The 23,801-nt window shown below is 44.6% G+C and overlaps 2 protein-coding genes across 2 annotated transcripts in view; one reads left to right on the forward strand and one right to left on the reverse strand.

Moving 5' to 3' along the window:
- The window catches only part of LOC126227757 (poly [ADP-ribose] polymerase tankyrase-1-like), a 63,134-nt gene extending 52,884 nt beyond the window's left edge, over positions 1 to 10,250 (reverse strand). Inside the window, exon 1 of the mRNA XM_049942244.1 lies at positions 10,219 to 10,250. The gene's annotated coding sequence lies outside the window, so the exon portion shown is untranslated. The remainder of the gene's footprint in view (positions 1 to 10,218) is intronic.
- Positions 1 to 23,801, forward strand: part of LOC126227762 (uncharacterized) — a 932,351-nt gene that overhangs the window by 213,359 nt on the left and 695,191 nt on the right. The gene's annotated exons all lie outside the window — the stretch shown is intronic.

The following is a 23,801-nucleotide window of genomic DNA, read 5'->3' on the forward strand; positions in this document are numbered from 1 at the left end:
CAGTAAAGCATCGGACAACTAAAGGAATCATCTTTTCGGCCTTGTGGTTCGATGCATCGGTGTCTGTGCGTTCGGACACTGAGAGTGGTGCGAGAATATTTCTAATAATCGCTGTGGCTTTGGTCCTGGCTGTAGGCTGCTTTCAGACGACTTTGGAGTCTGGACACATTTTGGCATTCAGTTTTACGGTACAGTCAAAACAACTGAAGGATTTACGATTCGTATAAGCTGTAGTTAGTTCTGCAGTAGCAACGAGCAATTCTTTCATGAGGAATGTAGAAACAGGCTTTAATGTCTGTTTTACTGCGTGTCTATTTGCTTCTGCGTAAAAATGTGGTGCTTCACATCTGCCTTACTTCCATTAGTTACTTCGATGAAACAGCTACAAGTTTCACCCTTCGCTTCCCGATCCGTGCGTTCTTTCCTGACAAAGGACCACTCTTTTGTGCAATCATTCGAAATGACACTTTCTTTTTTCATGTATCCATCCTTAGGCATTTTCGTTTATTAGACGGTGAACAGTCGATAATAACACTAATCATCGAAGCACACGTCACTACACACTTCGCGCCCTCTATACCCGCAGTAAACACTTCAGCCGTCACCAACTTGCGCTCGTGCGTATTACGTTCAGCAAGAAGTCTTATCAGATCGCTGTTCAAATGGGAACTGCCCGATTCCTCCGCGGTGCGCTGCTTAAATGTTTCCGGCTCCGTACTGCCGGAGAAGTCTTGTATTTTCTAGAATGATGGCGCTAAATGTAAAAGGTGCTTGCGTCGTGGAGGGAAGATACGCAACATGCCACTCCATCTATGAGCCGATCTTGTAATCATAAATATGTTGACATAAATAAAACTCAGGCTGCCTTTACGTGTCGCGCCAACATATGACATTCCTTCAGTACCGGAGCCAAACTCTTAACTTTTTTTTTCCTTTTTTTTCTCGGAATATCGGGACAAGAAGCTCCATAACGGTGGCGGGACCGATACATGGAGACGGACGGATGGCAACCGTATGCCGACAAACCAGTTCCGCGCATTGCTAAGGTATTTCCTCGCACGTTTCAAGGTTGCAGCGAGACCGTTTACTGCAGCTGACCACAGCTGAAGGCATCTGGCGGATCGGACGTCTGTGCCCTGAACAACGTTTCAACCTTCACCCGCGCTTCTTACCGGATGAGCTACCCGCCCACGCCTTACGACGCAGCTTGAAACACATCTAGACGGACAGTGTTAACTTTAAAATGGCGTCAAGTTTTACAACGAGGAACGGTGCTCTGAAGAGCTCACGATTTCTTTTACACGACAATGAACATGCGAGGACTCATTTGTGTGGAAGACATTCGGGCAAAAAAATGGTTCAAATGGCTCTGAGCACTATGGGACTCAACTGCTGTGGTCATTGGTCCCCTAGAACTTAGAACTACTTAAACCTAACTAACCTAAGGACATCACACACATCCATGCCCGAGGCAGGATTCGAACCTGCGACCGTAGCAGTCGCACGGTTCCGGACTGCGCGCCTAGAACCGCGAGACCACCGCGGCCGGCACATTCGGGCATCGCGGCACAAGCAGTAAAGCGAAATTAAAGCATTTGCAGTTTATGTTGAAACTTTTTCCGTTAAAGAAGTTGGTATGCGCGTGACAAATTTGGAAACATACCCGTAGTAAAAGCGTTACGTTCACAGGGCAGCTTCACCTACATAGGAAACGATTCCACGTTTGTTTCAAGACAACTACATATTATCACTAGAGCCGACATAATCGTCTAGAGAGAGTGAGCAACTGTACTTATATAAGGTAATTCTCATTTATTGTTCGCTCCCACTTATACATTTTTAATTACATTAAATGTTTCCATCGCTCTCTGGACCATCTTCAGATCTAAAACAACGTAATACTAAATAAGTAACATCTAAAATTTTGCAATAAGTTGAAAAGGAAAGAACTGTTGATAAATGTAAAATTTACCTAAGTAGTTGTATTTACTCAGTGCCACATATCAGAGTAATGTGTTTCTTAATTGCGGTCTTTTTATTTTAAACTAAATGCGAACTAATCATAACGTGTAGGCTTTCACAGCCGGCGTCTTCATTAGTTAAAACTACTGGGCTGAGAGGCCGTGGTCGGTCTGTAGAACTAGAACTACTTCCCGACGTTTCGTTGCCAACTGCAGGATTCTTCCGAGGGGAGTCAAAGACTGGCTGCCAGAAACCCATGTGTCTTTTGAAGAACCATCGTTCTGTCAACGCTCTGTCTCACGAAATGGTCCTATGTGTACGAATATGGCTTGTGTGTGGCACTGGCTTGGGGAGTATGACCCCAGGTGGATGATGTTAACGATGAGGATGATGATTATACTGTTGGAGATGAGTATATTGTTTTATGATGATGAGATGAAGTTTACCGCCTAAAGTGGCGATGAATTGTATTGACTGGAGCTCTGAGTTCAGGATGTGCGTTCCTTCCCAGACTATTGATGAGATGATACAGTGATGAATGAGCTGATAGGCCGTGGGGGTCCCGTTTATATAGAGCGCATACAGGGCACCACCATTCGTCACGTGGAGCCGACTGTAAGTCTATCTCTAAAGTCATTATTCTCGATCGAAGATAATCGATTGTCACATCGCTGGTGCAAAGTCGACAGCATATCTTGTCTAACTTTAAGCGTTCCTCTTTTCTGTTACAATTATTGTGGTGTTTCTGAATCCCTATAGCGTCTCTATACATACGTGCATAATAATGCGATGTCTGTGCTAGCACACTCGTCTCACTAAATTTTATTTTCATGATCTCCGTCTTTAAAAACATGTTCTGCTACGGCTGATTTGTCGGTATGTCCCAGTCCACAGTTCCTTTTGTGTTCGGTTAAATGGGTATTGACACTTCTTTTCGTCGTTCCAATATAAACCTTCCCACAGCTGCACGGAATTTCATACACCCAAGGAGTTGCTAAGCGGTGTCGAGCGACTTCCGCCGATCTTAAACACTCACTAATCTTCTTGGTGGGTCTAAAGATGGTTTCAGCCTGAAACTTGACCAGAACTTTGCCATTACGGTCTGTAATATTGCGGATAAGTGGAAGAAAAAACTTTTCCGGTTGACAGTCGTTATTGCTGATTATTGTCAGACTCTTTTCTTCTGGGATGGAGTGCGCGATCAACCTCGTTGTCAGCGTATCCATTTTTCTTAAAAGCCATTCGCAAATGATTTAACTGAACTTGCAAATAAACTAGCTCGCAGATACATTACTGGCCATTAAAATTGCTACACCACGAAGATGACGTGCTACAGACGCGAAATTTAACCGACAGGAAGAAGATGCTGTGATATGCAAATCATTAGCTTTTCAGAGCATTCACAAAAGGTAGGAGCCGGTGGCGACACCTACAACGTGCTGACACAAGTTTCCAAACGATTTCTCATACACAAACAGCAGTTGACCGGCGTTGCCTGGTGAAACGTTGTTGTGATGCCTCGTGTAAGGAGGAGAAATGCGTACCATCACGTCTCCGACTTTGATAAAGGTCGGATTGTAGCCTATCGCGATTGCGGTTTATCGTATCGCGACATTTCTGCTCGCGTTGGTCGAGATCCAATGACTGTTAGCAGAATATGGAATTGGTGGGTTCGGGAGGGTAATATGGAACGCCGTGCTGGATCCCAACGGCCTCGTATCACTAGCAGTCGAGATGACAGGCATCTTGTGCGCATGGCTGTAACGGATCGTGCAGGCACGTCTCGATCCCTGATGGGGATGTTTGCAAGACAACAACCATCTGCACCAACAGTTCGACGACGTTCGCAGCAGCACGGACTATCAGCTCGGAGACCGTGGCTGCGGTTACCCTTGACGCTCCATCACAGACAAGAGCGCCTGCGACGGTGTACTCGACGACGAACCTGGGTACACGAATGGCAAAACGTCATTTTTTCGGATGAATCCAGGTTCTGTTTACAGCATCGTTATATTCGCATCCGTGTTTGGCGACATCGCGGTGAACGTACATTGGAAGCGTGTATTCGTCATCCCCATACTGGCGTATCACCCGGCGTGATGGTATGGGGTGCCATTGGTTACACGTCTCGGTCACCTCTTGTTCGCATTGACGGCACTTTGAACAGTGGACGTTTCATTTCAGATGTGTTACGACCCGTGGCTCTACCCTTCATTCGATCCCTGCGAAACCCTACATTTCAGCAGGATAATGCCCGACCGCATGTTGCAGGTCCTGTACGGGCGTTTCTGGATACAGAAAATGTTCGACTGGTGCCCCGGCCAGCACATTCTCCAGATCTCTTACTAATTGAAAACGTCTGGTCAATGGTAACCCAGCAACTGCCTCATCACAATACGCCAGTCACTACTCTCGATGAACTGTGGTATCGTGGTGAAGCTGCAATGGCAGCTGTACATGTACACGCCATCCAAGCTCTGTTTGACTCAATGCCCAGGCGTATCAAGGCCGTTATTACGGCCAGAGGTGGTTGTTCTGGGTACTGATTTCTCAGGATCTATGAACCCAAATTGCGTGACAATGTAATCACATGTCAGTTCTAGTATAATATATTTGTCCAATGAATACCGGTTTATTATTTGCATTTCTTCTTGGTGTAGTAATTTTAATGGCCAGTAGTGTACTATTACCTCTGGCCACTAATGTTTTAATCACACCTCTCTTCTGCCTAGGACGATCGTTCGAATCCCTATGGAGGTAACGGTCGGTGTGTGTGTATCTTTTCTATGCAGTGTATAACATACACTCCCATCTGCCCGTTTAATTACTGCTACATCCAAAAAATTAAGCCCTCCATTACTCTCTTTCTGCATAGTAAATTGTATCTTTGGATTAATACTATTTAGGCGCAACAAGAAACCATACAATTCCCCTTCACCATGATTCCATACCACAAAAGTGTCATCCACATACCGATACCACTTCAGAGGGCTTTCACTGGCAGAGTCCAGCAGCTGCGACCAATTTCCAGTATGAGTTTTACGAACAAAGCGCCCTGAGTCCAGCTGTTGCAAATCTATTTATGGAATATTTCGAACAGCAGGCGCAGCAGTGTGCCAGTAAAAGCCCTTTGAAGTGGTTCAGCTTCCCATTTAAACGGAATGTTTCCTCAGCACCAAACACTGTGCAAGAAAGCAGTCATCCTGTTATCTTGGCAAGAACAAAATTACATAGCTCTACATGTTTGTCACCTTCACCAAAAGCTTGCAGTAGTTGAATTTTGTTTGGTTTCGTGTGTAAACGTCGACGCAACACACGCCAGACGGACATCAGGGGCATGTTCAGCTGTCGAGCTGCACGGCGAACGGATTTCTGCGGACTCCTTGTGAAACTATGGCAAATGCGTTCGACGTGTGTCAGACACTCGGGGACGGCCCGGCGATTTGCCTTTACACAGACAACCTGGTTCTCGGAACTGTTCACGCCATCGTCTAAGGCTCGATTCACACGGTGGGAAACGTCACGTCAACGTCAGTGACGTGACACACCGTCAAAAATCCACTTGCATTCACACAGGACGGAACGTCAAGCGACGGCAAAACTTCAACCACGTTTTGGCGCGTTATTGGAAACTCGCAGAAGTGTTCATGATGGCGGACATTATATTTAGTCTTGATGAACTTGCTACGATTGCAGTTGCTTTAGATGATGAGGAAAGAGAGCAAGGCAATCAAAACGAACGTGGGTGAAGAAAATGATTTTGAAGAGAATCTGTGAAGGCGAATGTCACACATTGTATAGAGAGCTGGAAGAAGAGGAGACGTCATTTTATAAATATTTACGAATGTCGAGACAGCAATTTTTTAATTTGCTGTCTTTGATAAGCAGCAGCATCGAGAAAGCAGACACAAACATGCGCCGTGCAACTTCTCCACGAGAAAAAATAATAGTTTGTTTGAGGTGAGTCTGATGCTTCAGCTTTAGCAATTCCTTTGAGGGTTCCTGTTCAGTACGTTTACGTATTTTATACAACAGAATATTGCTTGTAATACTGCACACTATCAACAAATTGATCTATAGGCTAAACATTCACAATTTATGGCCCCTTGTTATGTAGATCTAAATCTGCTACAGTTCGTCCTGCATAAACTTTGGCACTGCAGAGAACCAACTGCACACTGTATATGAATGTGGAACATCGAACTTTTTACTGCAGTTGTACTTAAATAAGCTGTATCCATACGAAATGTTGAGTGAGACTCAGTACCAGAAAGTATGTAAATAAATACTGTACATAAGTAAACTACTAGCCAAAATGAGTATGTGGCGTAGAATACTCATATTTGCTTCGGAATTATAAGTATTACATATGAACATGGTCGAAATAAACTTTCACGACTCGCGAATAATTGTGAAATTGGAAAGCAGGAAGGCTCTAACCTCTGCTAAGCGTTTTCACCTCCTAATCGTGAGTACATGCATACATAAATAGATGCACGTGCGATGTTATACATCTAAATACATTACATACAAAATAATCTGCAGTAGGCCTACAATATTCATACAGTTATTTACCTGGGCGACCGATAACCAGTCCAATTTTCTTCCATATTTCTTCTTTAAACAATGTGTTGCTGTTTTTATTTTTTTAATTTTTTTTTATTTTTTTCAGCTCATATCATACAACTTCACATTTTGGCGAACAAGTTCGATTAACTTCTCGTCGTTCATGTTTATATAAAAACATTTTATAACTAAAAACTCAGTAGATATTTTCGATATGGAGAACACTGCTAGCAGAATCAAACTCGTGCCATGCGAGCAGCCGCAGAACAGAGAGAAAAGTAACAGCCAATCGTAAGCAGTTCGCCAACCACGTGGCCCCCACCGTCAACGTCAAACTATTCTTTCGAAGTATACCGGCCGGCAGGCAAACTGACGTTGACGTGACGTTGCCCACCGTGTGAATCGAGCCTAATGCTCTGTGCTGTTGGAGGATCCACACCATACCTAGTGCGAAACTCGTGCTTAACAGTTATCACTTATCCACACTGCGCAAAACGTAGAATACGAAACGGTTTCTGTTGTCCCGACGCCATTTTTACCAGAACTGAAGTGGGCACACACTGCTGCTACCTAGCCGGAACCGTGTAAAACTCGAGAGTTTACTCTTCCTAACTGTACGTTGCTCACGCACTTATGCCAAACATTTTTTCTTATATCTGATGATTCTTTTTGATACATCCTGTATTTTCAAATAATTACTCAAAATGGCCTACAGCAATGTAAAAACTGGAAACTGGAAAAAAAAATTGGTCGGCTTTACCGATAATTAGTGAATCGAATGTATGGGGTGTTCAAAAAGTCTCTCCGCAGTGCCGTATGATTGTTAGCCGCGCGTGCCGTATGATTGTTGGCCTGCCTGGGTTACTTCCCTTCAAGTGGACTCTCCCAACATTCCACTGTTCCGTTTATCTCAGCCAGCGTCAGTAGTATCGTTGGTGTGTGTCGTTACGTGTTGACGTGAGCGTTCAAGTTTAGTTCTCTTGTTCGTTTGTTTAGTTTTTGTCACTGTTAAAATGCTAACCATTGAAGAACGTGTGTTTTCGGTCGAACAAGTGTTCAAAGCGGCGGTACATACACAGTTTCAGTTCGTCAAACACTTAATTCAGTTTTGTCGGAGACAACACTCCCACATCGCGATACCGTGCGACATTTGATTAACAAATTTCGAAGTACGGGTTCAGTGACAGATGCACCGGGAAGTGGTCGTCCTAGCGTTTTGTCTGAGGATAAACTGCTCGGTATTTGCGATAAAATGTCCATGAGTCCGAACAAGTCAGTAAGAAAACTCGCCCAGAAAATCGATGTTAGTGTCGGAACGGCCCACACAGCTGTAAGGAAAAAATTAGAACTTTTCCCATACAAAGCGACAGTCGTGCGAGAACTGAAAAATACTGATCATGGCAAGAGGCTGCATTATTGTCAATGGTTCCAAAATTTCGTTCAACAAATTGGAAGGGGTATTCTTAATGAAGCATTTTTCAGTGATGAGGCGTGGTTTCATTTATCCGGGTACATGAACTCGCAAAATTCTGGTTTGTGGAATAGTGCAAATCCATTGTGTATTCATGAGGAAGCACATCATTCTGTGAAATAGGAGTTTGGATTGCAATTTCTAGACGTCAGATTGTGGGTCCCATATTTTTCAACGAAACAATAAACGCACAACGATACTGCAGTGATATTCTGTAACCATTCATAGCCGGCCGTTGTGGCCGAGCGGTTCTAGGCGCTTCAGTCCGGAACCGCGCGCCTGCTACGGTCGCAGGTTCGAATCCTGCCACGGGCATGGACGTGTGGGATGTCATGAGGTTAAGTAGGTTTAAGTAGTTTCTACGCCTAGGGGACTAATGACCTCAGAAGTTAAGTCCGATAGTGCTTAGAGCCATTTGTACACATTCATAGGAGAACTTGTGTTAAGTCAAATAGTGAACGGTTATTTTCAACAAGATGGTGCAACGGCGCATGCAGCTCGCGTTTCAATGTCACTGCTTGCTGATGTTTTTGGTGATCGCATAATTTCACACGGACTTTGGCCTCCACGATCGCCTGACCTAACAAAAAAAATGGTTCAAATAGCTCTGAGCACTATGGGACTTAACTTCTAATTTCATCAGTCCCCTAGAACGTAGAACTACTTAAACCTAACTAAGCTAAGGAGATCACACACATCCATGCCCGAGGCAGTATTCGAACCTGCGACCGTAGCGGTCGCGCGGTTCCGGACTGAAGCGCCTAGAACCGCTCGGCCACCACGGCCGGCGCCTGACCTAACACCACCTAACTTTTTCTTCTGGGGTGCAGCGAAAGCAACTATCTATAAAAACTGTCCAAAATCCATCGACGAATTGAAAACTGCAGTATCCACTTTCACTGCTCCTGTTACAGAAGAGATGTTACAGCGTGTGTTTGGAAACTTGATTAGACGAATTGAATTGTGTATTCAACAACAGGGGGGACACTTTCAACATTTAATTTGAACATTTTTGAGTGAAAATGAATATTAAATAAATCAATAACTTGTATTTCACTGAGTTTCATTTCGGTATACAGGGTGTTACAAAAAGGTACGGCCAAACTTTCAGGAAACATTCCTCACACACAAAGAAAGAAAATATGTTATGTGGACATGTGTCCGGAAACGCTTACTTTCCATGTTAGAGCTCATTTTATTACTTCTCTTCAAATCACATTAATCATGGAATGGAAACACACAGCAACAGAACGTACCAGCGTGACTTCAAACACTTTGTTACAGGAAATGTTCAAAATGTCCTCCGTTAGCGAGGATACGTGCATCCACCCTCCGTCGCACGGAATCCCTGATGCCCTGATGCAGGCCTGGGGAATGGCCTATTGTATCACAGCCGTCCACAATACGAGCACGAAGAGTCTCTACATTTGGTACCGGGGTCGCGTAGACAAGAGCTTTCAAATGCCCCCATAAATGAAAGTCAAGAGGGTTGAGATCAGGAGAGCGTGGAGGCCATGGAATTGGCCCGCCTCTACCAGTGCATCGGTCACCGAATCTGTTGTTGAGAAGCGTACGAACACTTCGACTGAAATGTGCAGGAGCTCCATCGTGCATGAACCACATGTTGTGTCGTACTTGCGAAGGCAGATGTTCTAGCAGCACAGGTAGAGGGTATCCCGTATGAAATCATGGCGGTGAATTGAGGAAGTACAGTACAAACTGACGAAACTAAAATGAGCTCTAACATGGAAATTAAGCGTTTGCGGACACATGTCCACATAACATCTTTTCTTTATTTGTGTGTGAGGAATGTGTTCTGAAAGTTTGGCCATACCTTTCTGTAACACCCTCTATATTCACCGCGGCATACGGCACGCGTGGCTATCATACGGCACTGCGGAGACACTTTTTGAACACCCCGTATCCACAAAACGGGATCTGCATCTTTTCCAAATAACATTAAACAAGTCCGCGACACGGCGATTACACACTTCGTAATTTCAAAGGAATCCCACAAGCCAAGGTCACTCAACTTTGGCTTGGAATGCACCTGTTACACACAATCGATAGTAACATTTGCAATGCAATGTAAGAAAACACACTGTGAAACCGCTTACTAGTATTCAGACATGAGAAGTGTTTTTACTCCATCGAGTCTTAAAACATCCAGAGATCATAGTTATATGTGAAACAGTTTCGTGCTCCACACAGTGAATTACCTGCTCTGTACTCGCAGCACTGCGCTCTCTGCCACGCCTCGCCAGCGACTGCCTGGTTGCCCACCACAGCGCGAGAGCGCCGCACCTCTGTCGTCACGTGACCCACTCTCTGTGGACGCCGGCGGAAATCGCGAGGTGCGGCCTCGGCGTTGCGCAACGCCCTTCCGAGAAACCAGCCGACTCTTCCTTCTCGAAACACTGCCGTCGTTGACACTTCCTGGCAGATTAAAACTGTGTGCCAGACCGCCGACTCGAACTCGGGACCTTTGCCTTACGCGGGAAAGTGCTCTAGCGACTCAGGCGTGCTTGGGTAGCTCAGTCGGAAGAGCACTTGCCGCGAAAGACAAAGGTCCCGAGTTCGAGTCTCGGTCTGGCACACAGTTTTAACCTGCCAGCAAGTTTCATATAGCGCACACTCCGCTGCAGAGTGAAAATCTCATTCTTGTAACATGCCCCAGGCTGTGGCTAAGGCCGGTATTACACTATCAAATTTCTTTGTCAAAGATTTGATCAAAGATGTGATCAAATATTCCGTCAAATATATTTGACAAAGATCTTTGACGTAGCGCTAGAAAGGGTATTACACTGTCATCAAATTTTTCGTCAAAGTTCAAGACGGCTGACAACAACTTGTTATTAACCGCAGCAGTTCCACGTACCGCAATTGCATTGTGTGCACATGCGGAAAAGAAGTGGGGGAAAAAAAGGAACCATACATACGAGGTTGACACTCTTAAATTCCTGGGACTGCAACATGATAATAAATTCAGTTGGGAGGAGTACACCACAGAACTACAGAAACTCCTTAACAAATCTGTATTTACAATTCGAGTGTTAGCAGACATAGGCAACATAAAAATGAAAAAGCTTGCATACTTTGCCTGCTTTCATTCCATAATGTCATATAGTATAATATTTTGGAGTAAATATTCAAGTCAAACAAAAGTTTTCAGAGTCCAAAAGCGTGTAATACGTATTATTTGTGAAGTAAATTCACGGACGTCATGTAGAAACCTCTTCAAAGAACTGGGTATACTAACCACTGCCTCTCAGTATATTTACTCCTTAATGAAATTTGTCCTAAATAATATATGTCTTTTTCCAACAAACAACTGAGTTCATACATACAATACCAGGAACAAAAATGATCTGCACAAGGACTTAAAAGCACTTACTTTACTTCAAAAAGGTGTCCACTACTCAGGAACACTCAGCTTCAATAATTTCCCAGCAAACATAAAAAGTTTATTTACAAATAAAGATCAGTTTAAAAGGAGCCTGTAAGGCTTACTAGTGGCCAACTCCTCCTACTCCACTGACGAAATGTTTAATAGAAACATGTGATGGATTGTATTTATTCATGCTATTAGTATTGTTATTTCAGATTTAAAAAAAAATTGACATGTTTCACATCCATGAGGATCTCCTCAGCACGGATCTATGGAACGAAAAACTAATCCAATCTGGGTGAAGCCGTGGGTTTTACGACGGCACGATAAAAGCATTCAACAAAACTTGTTACGTGAGCTTACAGTGGAAGACGTCAAGTCGTACATCAGTTACTTAAGAATGGATGAGCATACATTTCTGTATGTGCTCAGTGAAGTGTATCCTCATATCACAAAGCACAATATTCACTTAAGAACTGCTACATCTGCAGAAGACAGGCTCACTGTAACACTCCGATTCCTTGCTACAGGAGAGGTTAGGTTAGGTTAGGTTAGGTCAGGTCTCCAATCTTCGTAATCCATTTTTATGTTCAGGGTGCCTCACGTTGTAAAGCGCCACATCAGCTTCATACATCACTATTAATTTTGTAGTTGTCGGCACACACCAATTGTATTTACCGGCAATGTTTATAAAAACACTACAGACGACAGAAGGCTGCAGTGATGCTAGCGCTCCATGTGGTAACATGTCACATTGCAGTGAACAGAAGACAACCGACTTCTATGATCAAATCTACAGCGAGGCCTTAGATTTGATCAAATATTGGACGACATTTGACAAAGTTCCCATTACACCATCAAATATCTTTGACAAAGAATTTTGACAAAGATATGTGACAAAGAAATTTGATAGTGTAATACCGGCCTAAGCCATCTCTCTGCAATATCCTTTCTTCCAGGAGTGCTAGATCTGCAGATTCGCTTCTGTGAAGTTTGGAAAGTAGGAGACGAAGTAATGGCGGAAGTAAAGCTGTGTGGACGGGGCGTGAGTCGTGCTTGGATAGCTCAGCCAGTAGAGCACTTGACCGCGAAAGGCAAAGGTCCCGAGTTCGAGTCTCGGTCTGGCACACAATTCTAGGCCGGCCGCGGTGGTCTAGCGGTTCCAGGCGCTCAGTCCAGAACCGCGCGACTGCTGCTGTCGCAGGTTCGAATCCTGCCTCGGGCATGGATGTGTGTGGTGTCCTTAGGTTAGTTAGGTTTAAGTAGTTCTAAGTTCTAGGGGACTGATGACCACAGATGTTAAGTCCCATAGTGCTCATAGCCATTTGAACCGTTTGAGCACACAATTCTAGTCTGCCAGAAAGTTTCATATAGCGCACACTCCGCTGCAGAGTGAAAATATCATTCTGGAAACATGCCCTAGGCTGTGGCTAAGCCATCTCTCTGCAATATCCTTTCTTCCATGAGTGCTAGATCTGCAGGTTCGCTTCTGTGAAGTTTGGAGAGTAGGAGGCGAGGTACTGGCGGAAGTAAAGCTGTGTGGACGGGGCGTGAGTCGTGCTTGGGTAGCTCAGCCGGTAGAGCACTTGCTCGCGAAAGGCAAAGGTCCCGAGTTCGAGTCTCGGTCTGGCACACATTTGTAGTCTCCCAGGAAGTTTCATATCAGCGCACACTCCGCTGCAGAGTGAAAATATCATTCTGGAGACTGCCGTAGTTTTTGCCAAGACGCCCTCTCAAACTTCCTTACTAGCGGCACGTGCAACTTGCCATATTGAAAAGTAGAGACGCCGGTGAACAAGCAGCTTCAGCCTCACCATATTCGAAAGGCTTTTCATACTGCTCAACACTGTCGACCGCCAACCGAGATATTAGGTTCGTTTGAGCAGTTGCCAGCCGGCTGTTGCGCATGCGCAGAGCTGAATTCGCGTACGAGGAGTACCTTCCTCCCGCTACTGGCTACCTGAAGCGTGGCTGTTTGCCGTATGAGCAGTAGCAGCAAGTAGCCAGATGCTACCAGGAAAAAAATTTCCGGCGCGTCCAAGCTGCCAGATTCGCGCATGCACAGAGCAAGAGGAGTTATAGTGGGGGGTCACTTTCCACGTAACCCGTGTATATGATTCGTGATATTGCTGTTCTCTCTTCGTTTATAGCTCCCACACTTAATGAAAACAAAACAGAGTTCTCTGGGCGGGTGTCATCAAGTGAATAAATATACATCCCCATAATCGTGAAAGAGTGAAATAAGTCAGTAGTTTCAAATTTCTGATTTTATAATATTTTCATGATAATAGCAGTCAACCGTTAATCATTTTAATGTAGTTATTTGTGTCGGTTTACTAGAGAAATTTGCTTCCATTAATCTTTTCCGCTGAGGTAGTCAATTTATTTGAAACGAAGAGTTTCATTCCTATCTATTTGCTAGTTTCGACTTCGTTCAATTCCAAGTGCATATTTTCATTTATTGGCACGAATGGCATTATAGCATAATAAAGAACCAAAACTGAGATAACACAGTACTGGTACACCAAAAAAATTAGTAGCACGAAAACCACGTAGAAAAGCTGAATAGGCCTATTAGGTACTTCAGAGTGCATCTGGACTATAAATGTGCAATTAGAGCGGAATGAAGCATTTTAGTATGGTTCATGAAATTCGGATGCTGCTGGAGTAGTCTCTGATGTCCTTTTCCTTTTGTGTCACTGTAAGATCTCTTAATACGTACAAACATACGTAAACATTTACTTGAAGCTGACTAAGTAGCAAATTTGGTCAGTAGTTTTGAACTAAATACTTTGTTTAAAAAATGGTTCAAATGGCTCTGAGCACTATGGGACTTAACATCTATGGTCATCAGTCCCCTAGAACTTAGAACTACTTAAACCTAACTAACCTGAGGACATCACACACATCCATGCCCGAGGCAGGATTCGAACCTGCGACCGTAGCGGTCGCGTGGTTCCGGACTGAAGCGCCTAGAACCGCTCGGGCACCTCGGCCGGCCGGCCAACAGTGTTTCGATTTTAAAAGCAGCTGCTAATTCGGAATTACTTTACAAATTGTTGAATTTTTTTGTTTTTTGTTTCTTAGGAACACGACTTCTCTGCCGTTCGGCAGCTCTGATCTTTCTCTTCAGTACGTTTCGTTCCTGATGAATGTCTTTATCTGACGTTTTTATTCTTTTTGTTTCTTCATCTGTCGCCATACCAGCATCACGTGCTAACAGCAGAGTCTATACTCTTGTTCATCATAACAATGAACATGATGTAAACATTACGCCGAGTATTCTTCCGCGTTTGCATGAATCTCATTGGATTTCGTTTCACGTGGAGCGAAGCCAAGCTGTGACCAGTACAGTCAAGTACGACCATATGGATACGATTTATGCTGTGTCGCACGCACATAGACTGAGCGGTAACGCAGGACAACAGCTTTACCGGCGCATTTAACTTGGACAGCCAAAGAGACTGAAATCATGTTCGAAAAATCTCCAGCACTACCCCGCGCTTCTTAGGTGACCAGACTTTTGATGAAAATTCCTAACTTAAACACAGGGTAATTTTTCTGAGCGAGCTATGTGTGGTGCAAAACCATACTGCAGGGATTTCCATACTGCAGGGATTTCACCATACTGTTGAATACAGTAGCCACAGAAGTATTAACTTCAATTTGGTAATCTCTTGGGTCCTTCCTTATCCGAAACCGAGAAATACATTTCAGTTTTGGAACTGTCACCTGCTTGATAACGAGTCGATCAACAACAGAATCCACGAAGCCAACCATGCGCCGTATTTTCTCCTCTTCTTTTATGACGTGCCGTTCTATATCCCGCCAGTGTTCGGCTGTGACAATGAAAAGCTGCGTGCGTTAGTTGCAGCACGTCTGACAGTTCCACAGTCTTGTTGTATCTCAGACCACATCCGTTAACTTGGCACCAGATCACTCCTGATGGGTTCACATTTGCTGACGATGCTGTGGTGTTCGGGAAGGTGTCGCTGTTGAGTGACTGTAGGAGGATACAAGATGACTTGGACAGGATTTGTGATTGGTGTAAAGAATGGCAGTTAACTCTAAATATAGATAAATGTAAATTAATGCAGATGAATAGGAAAAAGAATCCCGTAATGTTTGAATAGTCCATGAGTAGTGTAGCGCTTGACACAGTCACGTCGATTAAATATTTGGGCGTAATACAAAATTGTTAAGGCTTTCGTGGCCACTTGTTGACAAACTGCCTATTGGCTTCTGTCTCGGGTTCTTCGGCCGACGTTCATCTAATGATTTTTCTGACGTTTCGCCAGCACGAGTGGCTGGCATTGTCAAAGCTTCACCCTCCATTGCCGGTGGTGAACTGGAGGCGAGCTCGCGGCCGCAGACTATATGTACCTGGCGCGCCAACGTCCGAGGGCTTCTCCGCGGTCATTTCCGGTGCGGTTCTCCTCTTGCTACCTGCGACGGTCGTTCGCTGCAGTACGGGAAGCCAGGATCCGTTTACCTTAAGGCTTTCCTCTTTCTTGTTGAAACTGTTCGCGTGTTTTTGGATTTCTACAGCTTCTCTGAACAAGCGCGTGTGATAGTGCTTCTCTACAGCCAGAACTTCCGTGTCGGCGAATTTTATTACGTGGTCGGTCTCATTCAGTGCGTGCTCTGCCACGGCCGATTTCTCCACCTGCCCCAACCTGCAATGTCGCTTATGCTCTTTGATCCTGGTGTTAATGGATCGTCCAGTCATTCCGACATAAACTTTTCCGCATGTGCAAGGTATACGGTATATTCCCGACATTGCAAGTGGGTCTCTTTTCTCCTTCGCCGATCTAAGACACTCTTTGATCTTCCTTGTCGGTTTGAAAATCGTCTTTACGCCGTGTTTGCGCAATATACGGCCGATTCTGTCCGTCACTCTGGGAATGTATGGCAGAAAGGCCGTACCCGACATTTCTTTTTCTGGTTCCTTACTTCGCCGAGTGTTTAGCTCTGTTACACTTCTAATGTAATTTGTGGAGTACCCATTGCTCCTCAGAACAGTTTCCAGGTGTTGCATTTCTCCTTTGAGGTGTTGAGGCTCACATATTCGTCCTGCTCTCGTTACGAACGTACTAATCATGCCTCTTTTCTGGCTCGGGTGGTGGTTTGACAGTTTGTGCAGGTAGCGCTCCTGGCTCACCAACGTATAAACTGGCGAAACACTTGGCCTCTCTGCTCCAGCCACACGTGGGAAAGACCGACACATACATTAAGGACTCAGGACATTTCATTGAGAAGCTGAAGAAACTGAAACTTGCGCCAAACGACATCCTGGTCAGTTTTGATGTTGTTTCGTTATTTACGAAAGTGCCACTCAGCGACGCTCTGGAGCACTTCGGTTCCATGTTCCCGCAAGACATCAAAAAGCTCTTCCATGCATGTCTCACCACGAGCTATTTCACGTGGAATGGCGATTTCTACGAACAGCTGGAAGGCGTCGCCATGGGTAGTCCTCTCAGTCCAGTGGTGGCCAACTTCTTCATGGAACAATTCGAAGCACAGGCACTGGACTCGGCGACTTGCAAACCTAAGGTGTGGTATAGGTACGTCGATGATACTTTCGTGGTGTGGAGCCATGGTGAACAACAGCTCGGTGAATTCCTGAGACACTTGAACAGCCTCCATGCCAACATAACATTTACCATGGAGGTAGAAAAGGACAGGAAACTGCCATTTCTAGATGTGCTGGTCACAAGGGACGGCGAAAACCTGGGACACAGCGTGTATCGAAAACCGACACACACGGACCGATACCTGCACAAACTGTCAAACCACCACCCGGCCTTTCTGCCATACATTCCCAGAGTGACGGACAGAATCGGCCGTATATTGCGCAAACACGGCGTAAAGACGATTTTCAAACCGACAAGGAAGATCAAAGAGTGTCTTAGATCGGCGAAGGAGAAAAGAGACCCACTTGCAATGTCGGGAATATACCGTATACCTTGCACATGCGGAAAAGTTTATGTCGGAATGACTGGACGATCCATTAACACCAGGATCAAAGAGCATAAGCGACATTGCAGGTTGGGGCAGGTGGAGAAATCGGCCGTGGCAGAGCACGCACTGAATGAGACCGACCACGTAATAAAATTCGCCGACACGGAAGTTCTGGCTGTAGAGAAGCACTATCACACGCGCTTGTTCAGAGAAGCTGTAGAAATCCAAAAACACGCGAACAGTTTCAACAAGAAAGAGGAAAGCCTTAAGGTAAACGGATCCTGGCTTCCCGTACTGCAGCGAACGACCGTCGCAGGTAGCAAGAGGAGAACCGCACCGGAAATGACCGCGGAGAAGCCCTCGGACGTTGGCGCGCCAGGTACATATAGTCTGCGGCCGCGAGCTCGCCTCCAGTTCACCACCGGCAATGGAGGGTGAAGCTTTGACAATGCCAGCCACTCGTGCTGGCGAAACGTCAGAAAAATCATTAGATGAACGTCGGCCGAAGAACCCGAGACAGAAGCCAATAGGCAGTTTGTCATTTGGGCGTAACATTGCAGAGCGATATGAAGTGGGACGAGCATGTAATGGCAGTTGTGGGGAAGGCGGATAGTCGTCTTCGGTTAATTGGTAGAATTTTGGGAAGATGTGGTTCAGCTGTAAAGGAGACCGCTTATAAAAAACACTAACACGACCTATTCTGGAGTACTGCTCGAGCGTTCGGGATCCCTATCAGTTCGGATTGAGGGAGGACATAGATGCAATTCAGAGGCGGGCTGTTAGATTTGTTACTGGTAGGTTTGGTCATCACGCGAGTGTTACGGAAATGCTTCAGGAACTCGGGTGGGAGTCTCTAGAGGAAAGGAGGCGTTATGTTCGTGAATCGCTACTGAGGAAATTTAGAGAACCAGCATTTGAGGCTGACTGCAGTAGAATTTTACTGCCGCCAACTTACATTTCGCGGAAAGACCACAAAGATGAGATAAGAGAGATTAGGGCTCGTACAGAGGCCTATAGGCAGTCATTTTTCTCTCGTTCTGTTTGGGAGTGGAACAGGGAGAGAAGATGCTAGTTGTGGTACGAGGTACCCTCCGCCACGCACCGTATGGTGGATTGCGGAGTATGCATGTAGATGTAGATATTGTAATGGTACAGTGGCAAATGTAAAAATGCAGCATTTGTATGGCGTGCTCGATGCTGTGAGAATGATTGTTTTTCGTGTTTCTACGACACTTGTCTACATCTGTGGTATAAAACAATTTACACAGTCCAAATAAAGACCATTTCGTTTTTCATTTTCGTCTTAAAAAAATTAAATTGTTATGTTTTCTTAATTTAAGTAGCCTTTATTAACAGACTTTTACAAAATATCGATAGTGAAGAATTTATATTTGAAAAGAAAACAGGGATCTCCGGTGCGATATGTAATTAGAAATGAGGACGCGTGCATTATTCCTAAAAACGATGATGCATTTTGCAACTACTACATGTAGGTATTTCAAATTGAACGAGAAGAAAATCACTCCTGGGAGGCTTGAATCAGCGAACCACGATCTACAGTGGCTGATCTGCCTACTACGCTACCGATACCGCTATACTTCTATCGTGCATACGTATACAGTCTTCTGGAAAATTTCAAAGCCGGCTATTTCTGTAAATTTATGAGAAACATCAAGAACAACTTATTTCTCGTCACTTTTCAATCGTGTTCCGCACGCGTGTTTCACTACGGAACAGGAGGCGGCCCCAGCCAACAACAGTAGAAAGACACGATTTTTGAAATAAAAACTACATAGCTTAAGGCTGTTAATACTTTTGGATATCTTAAAGTTTCATTTAACATAACTTACAAGGAAACCTCCTCATCGCACCCCCCTCAGATTTAGTTTTAAGTTGGCACAGTGGAGAGGCCTTGAAAAACTGAACACAGATCAATCGAGAAAACAGGAAGAAGTTGTGTGGAACTATGAAAAAAATAAGCAAAATATACAAAGTGAGTAGTCCATGCGCAAGATAGGTAACGTCTAGGACGGCCTGAGCTCAGGGGCGCCGTGGTCCCGTGGTTAGAGTGAGCAGCTGCGGAACGAGAGGTCTTTGGTTCAAGTCTTCCCTCGAATGATAAGTTTGGTTTTTTATTTTCAGATAATTATTATCTGTCCGTCCGTCCGTCCGATGCGAGGTAACTGCGCCGTAGTAAGGGGACGCTACACCTAAACAAACATCGAAACATCCACAAGAAAACCTAAATCGGGCAAGGTAGAAGAATCTTTTTACCCATTCGCCAAGTGTACAAGTATTTTTTTTCCTCTAATTTCATTTTGTTCGCTATAGTTCGTTGTAATTGTTCGTGGCGGACGTCCCCTGACGCCCGTTGAAGTTCATTTTTGATCCAGTCACTCAGTCCTTTTTATTACATAGGGCAGCTAACCCTCTGATCGAACACGCTGAGCTACCGTGTCTGCTTGTTAGGTGGGTCGACAACATATTCCTGTCATGTGACGCACATGTCGTCACCAGTGTCGTATACAGGGTGTTACAAAAAGGTACGGCCAAACTTTCAGGAAACATTCCTCACACACAAAGAATGAAAATATGTTATGTGGACATGTGTCCGGAAACGCTTACTTTCCATGTTAGAGCTCATTTTATTACTTCTCTTCAAATCACATTAATCATGGAATGGTAACACACAGCAACAAAACGTACCAGTGTGACTTCAAACACTTTGTTACAGGAAATGTTCAAAATGTCCTCCGTTAGCGAGGATACATGCATCCACCCTTCGTCGTATGGAATCCCTGATGCGCTGATGCAGGCCTGGCGTATTGTATCACAGCTGTCCACAATACGAGCACGAAGAGTCTCTGCATTTGGTACCGGGGTTGCATAGACCAGAGCTTTCGAATGCCCCCATAAATGAAAGTCAAGAGGGTTGAGGTCAGGAGAGCATGGAGGCCATGGAATTGGTCCGCCTCTACCAATCCATCGGTCACCGAGTCTGTTGTTGAGAAGCGTTCGAACACTTCGACTGAAATGTGCAGGAGCTCCATCGTGCATGAACCACATGTTCTAGCAGCACAGGTAGAGTATCCCGTATGAAATCATGATAAGTGCTCCATTTAGCGTAGGTGGAAGAACATGGGGCCCAATCAAGACATCACCAACAATGCCTGCCCAAACGTTCACAGAAAATCTGTGTTGATGACGTGATTGCACAATTGCGTGCCGATTCTCGTCAGCCCACACATGTGAAAATTTACAATTTGATCACGTTGGAATGAAGCCTCATCCGCAAAGAGAACATTTGCACTGAAATGAGGATTGACACATTCTTGGATGAACCATTCGCAGAAGTGTACCCGTGGAGGCCAATCAGCTGCTGATAGTGCCTGTACACTCTGTACACGGTACGGAAACAACTGGTTCTCCCGTAGCACTCTCCATACAGTGACGTGGTCAACGTTACCTTGTACAGCAGCAACTTCTCTGACGCTGACATTAGGGTTATCGTCAACTGCACGAAGAATTGCCTCGTCCATTGCAGGTGTCCTCGTCGTTCTAGCTCTTCCCCAGTCGCGAGTCATAGGCTGGAATGTTCCGTGCTCCCTAAGACGCCGATCAATTGCTTCGAACGTCTTCCTGTCGGGACACCTTCGTTCTGGAAATCTGTCTGGATACAAACTTTCCACCGAGCGAGGTGGCGCAGTGGTTAGACACTGGACTCGCATTCGGGAGGACGACGGTTCAATCCCGCGTCCGGCCATCCTGATTTAGGTTTTCCGTGATTTCCCTAAATCGCTTCAGGCAAATGCCGGGATGGTTCCTTTCAAAGGGCACGGCCGACTTCCTTCCCCGTCCTTCCCTAATCCCATGAGACCAATGACCTCGCTGTCTGGTCTCCTTCCCCAAAACCAACCAACCAACAAACTTTCCGCGCCACGGCTATTGCCCCGTCCTAATCCATACATCAAATGGCCATCTGCCAACTCCGCATTTGTAAACATTGCACTGACTGCAAAACCACGTTCGTGATGAACACTAACCTGTTGATGCTACGTACTGATGTGCTTGATGTTAGTACTGTAGAGCAATGAGTCGCTTGTGAACACAAGCACCGAAGTCAACATTACCTTCCTTCAATTGAGCCAACTGGCGGTGAATCGAGGAAGTACAGTACATACTGACGAAACTAAAATGAGCTCTAACATGGAAATTAAGCGTTTCCGGACACTTGTCCACATAACATATTTTCTTTATTTATGTGTGAGGAATGTTTCCTGAAAGTTTGGCCGTACCTTTTTGTAACACCCTGTAGAATATATCAGACGTGTTTTCCTGTGGAGGAATCGGTTGACCTATGGCCTTGCGATCAAATGTTTTCGGTTCCCATTGGAGAGAGGCAGGTCCTTTCGTCTACTAATCGCACGGTTTTGCGGTGCGGTCGCAAAACACAGACACTAAACTTGTTACAGTGAACAGAGACGTCAATGAACGAGCGGGCAAATCATAACTTTGCGAAAATAAAGAAAGTAAACTTTTCACTCGAGTCAAGACTTGATCCAAGAACCTCTCATTCCGCAGCTGCTCACGCTAACCACGGGACAACGGCGCTCTTGCTCCGTCAGTATCCTTAATGTTGCCTATCTTGCGCATGGACTACTCAGTTTGTATATTTTGCTAATTTTTTCATAGTTCCACACAACTTCTTCCTGTTTTCTCGATTGATCTGTGTTCAGTTTTTCAAGGCCTATCCACTGTGCCAACTTATAACTAAGTCTGAGGGGGGTGGGGAGGTTCCCTTGTTAGTAATAAGATATCTAATACATAAGTAGGAGCTACTTCCAAGAGCGTGACAACACCAGTGTACGTGTGCTGTGGCTTCTGACCAATCATAGCGTTTCTGTTTATTTACATCAGGTTTATTCTTATGATGAACGGAGTATAGTACTACAAGTTTATTCCTAGAAGTATTCTGACTAGGCGCTGATTAGGTACTGTGTGAGCTAACTGGCTTCCACTTGGTTGCATACTAATATCTTTAGTTCTTCTTGCATGACTTGTTTGATTTCTTCCTGTAATTAAATGTAAGCACGTAAAATGTTAAGTATGGGAATTCCACACAATGTGTATACTAAATCACCTTGGAGAGTACAGCTACATGATAGACTTACATTGAAATCGAACCTGTACCTTCCGAGGTTACCTCCGATAGACAGAGAGAAAAATGCCGTTGCCGGTTTTGCATTACAATAAGAAATGTACGTAACTGTCTGTTTTTCAATTTGCCACAGAACACGAAAATGTTTTTTGCCCCGGAGAACGAAATGTTTCAATAATATAAAACTCACACTAACTTTATGCCATCGGGCTCTACTGGCGCTTTTGGCGATGAGGAAATTTTCTGCGCGGGATTAGCCGAGCGGTCTGGGACGCTGAACTCGTGGACTGTGCGGCTGGTCCCGGCGGAGGTTCGAGTCCTCCCTCGGGCATGGCTGTGTGTGTTTGTCCTTAGGATACTTTAGGTTCAGTAGTGTGTAAGCTTAGGGACTGATGACCTTAGCATTTAAGTCCCATAAGATTTCACACACTTCTGAACATTTTTTGAAGAAAGTTTCTAAAAGAGATCTTAAAGTTTTGCTTTATTTTTCATCAGTTTTATTTGATGTTCTTTGATTTTCGAATTCACTTCACGTTCAACATTGTCACAAAATTTGTCCCTCCAGGAGTGAGAACTATTATATTTTATTTTTAGTATCTATTTCAGATGGAAGTACAAACGGTAAGTTAGCCACTGTTCTGATCGCGGCGTTGAATATAGTCTCTGTTCTCTGGTGAATGTGACCAAGTTATCGAAATGATAACACAGGTAGTCAACGCAGGGCAAAACCGATAACCATAAGCTAACAACGCTTCGGATATTACGTAATAGCCTCCGACAGTAGTTCACTTGGAAATCAAAACACGGTTTGCAACTTCTCAAAATTGCTGTTAGTAATGTCCATTTCGAAGTTATTAGCAACTTCCAAATCTAAATACTTAATAAGTACAGTAGCACCTTAAATTTACTTCTTGTTTTCGAGTGTGGGAGTTACTATATGTACTCAAAACGCAACAGTTAACAGACAGGACTAGGGAACATGTGGTGGGTGACTGCGTCACTAACTCAATTAATTACAGCTGGGTGAGATTACGTTGCGACTGATAAATAAATAACTGATATACTTCATCCACACGCATATAATGTTTTCTACTTCCATTATTTCTTTTGGATTACAGTCACTGAAATCAAATGGCAATGTAACGTTACAGTTGATGGCTCAAATGGCTCTGAGCACTATGGGACTTAACTTCTGAGGTCATCAGTCCCCTAGAACTTAGAACTACTTAAATCTAACTAACCTAAGGACATCACACACATCCACGCCCCAGGCAGGATTCAAACCTGCAACCGTA

Source organism: Schistocerca nitens, unplaced genomic scaffold, assembly GCF_023898315.1.
Source record: "Schistocerca nitens isolate TAMUIC-IGC-003100 unplaced genomic scaffold, iqSchNite1.1 HiC_scaffold_340, whole genome shotgun sequence".
Classification (NCBI taxonomy): domain Eukaryota; kingdom Metazoa; phylum Arthropoda; class Insecta; order Orthoptera; family Acrididae; genus Schistocerca; species Schistocerca nitens.